At 38.2% G+C, this 1,728-nt stretch overlaps 1 pseudogene; it reads left to right on the forward strand.

Annotated features, from left to right (window-relative positions):
• Window positions 1-6: 6 nt before the first annotated feature.
• LOC110426838 (receptor-like protein kinase FERONIA pseudogene) lies at window positions 7-1,273 on the forward strand (annotated as a pseudogene).
• The last annotated feature ends 455 nt before the right edge of the window (window positions 1,274-1,728 follow it).

Raw genomic sequence — 1,728 nt, forward strand, 5'->3', positions numbered from 1 at the left:
ATATTTGCTGCCGGTTCTCCATCATTGAGATGAAAGAAGCCACCTTTAACTTTGATGAGCAATTCATTATTGGATCAGGAGGATTTGGCCACGTCTACAAAGGTTTCATCGATGGTGGCTCGACCACAGTTGCAATCAAAAGGTTAGATTCATCATCAAGGCAAGGGACCCGTGAGTTCCAAACTGAACTCGAGCTGCTCTCCAAGCTGCGCCATGTTAATCTTGTGTCCTTGATTGGTTTCTGTGATGATCATGGCGAGATGATTCTTGTCTATGAATACATGTCGCGTGGGACCCTTCGTGATTATCTCTACAAAACCAAAAACCCTCCTTTGCCGTGGAAAAGGAGGTTGGAAATCTGCATTGGAGCCGCCCGTGGATTGCATTACCTCCATTCAGGTGTGAAATACCCAATCATTCACCGTGATGTCAAATCTACCAACATATTATTGGATGAGAATTGGGTAGCCAAGGTTTCTGACTTTGGCTTGTCCAGGGTGGGTCCCACGGACCTTTGTCAGAGCCACGTCAGCACTGTGGTAAAGGGGAGTATCGGATACGTTGATCCTGAATACTATCGCAGGCAGCAGTTGACTCAGAAATCTGATGTTTACTCATTTGGTGTGGTTTTATTTGAGGCATTATGTGCTCGACCGTCTATGATTCCAGGGCTTCCAAAGGATCAAGTGAGCTTGGCTCGGTGGGCCAGGATTTGCCATGCAAGAGGAACCCTCGAGGAAATCATGGACCCAATTTTGGTGGGGGATATTACACCTTTGTGCCTAAAGAAATTTGGTGAGCTTGCGGGAAGTTGTATCCGTGATGAAGGAATAGAGCGGCCAATGATGAGTGATGTGGTTTGGGGTTTAGAATTTGCACTGCAAATCCAAGAGGCAACTGAGAGGAACATGATGAACAGGGAAGATGAGCAGGTCATCTCTAGCCAAACGAGTCCTTTGATCTCGCAAGGAGGACGAGTCACCACCACAGATGATGATGACTTGTTTAGCGTTTCAAGTGGGCAAGTGCCTGAATCAAGGAGCACGATTAGTAGTGGCGGAAGGAGTGCTAATCGAAGTGACATTCATAGGATGAGCTCTGAGAATGTCTTCTCTGAGATTATGAATGCAAAAGGGGGATGAGATTTCTTTTTTTCTTTTTTAACTAATATTCCAACAAGGTGCTACACGTGTAATATTTTTATATTCAAGTATTATTAAAAATAATGTTAAAGTAATGTATATAAATAATATTTTAATTTGACTTTTGGTTATATTGCAATATATGATTGTTTAATTGTCATTATAATTGTACAAAAATGGTGGTAATAAAATTAAAACTCATTTAAATTGCTTATAAAGCTAATAAATAGTTTTATTTTATATCTTTTTCTATGTTTTTTTCTCTCTATCTCTTTCTCTTTTATCTTGTCTAGTGATCCATGTCATATGTTATAATAAACTTTTTTTTTTGGAAGTGTGTTATAATAAACCTTTATTCTTAAAAAAAAATAAGTTTTTAAAGTACCCAATTTATAACATTCAAGTGATATTTTGGAGAGTTTACTTTTTATCTTATTTTTCTTATTTATTACTTGTGTTTTTACGTAAATCCCTTTGTATCAATCTTTAATACAAAAATTAAAACGTATTTCACTTGTGTGACGTGGTATTAGTGTAAAGTTTTGCACTTCTTTATTGGTCCCTTTTGGAGAGATTTATTATGCTA

This window comes from Theobroma umbraticum, unplaced genomic scaffold, assembly GCF_002168275.2.
Source record: "Theobroma umbraticum cultivar Fairchild unplaced genomic scaffold, ASM216827v3 scaffold_12.0, whole genome shotgun sequence".
Lineage (NCBI taxonomy): Eukaryota > Viridiplantae > Streptophyta > Magnoliopsida > Malvales > Malvaceae > Theobroma > Theobroma umbraticum.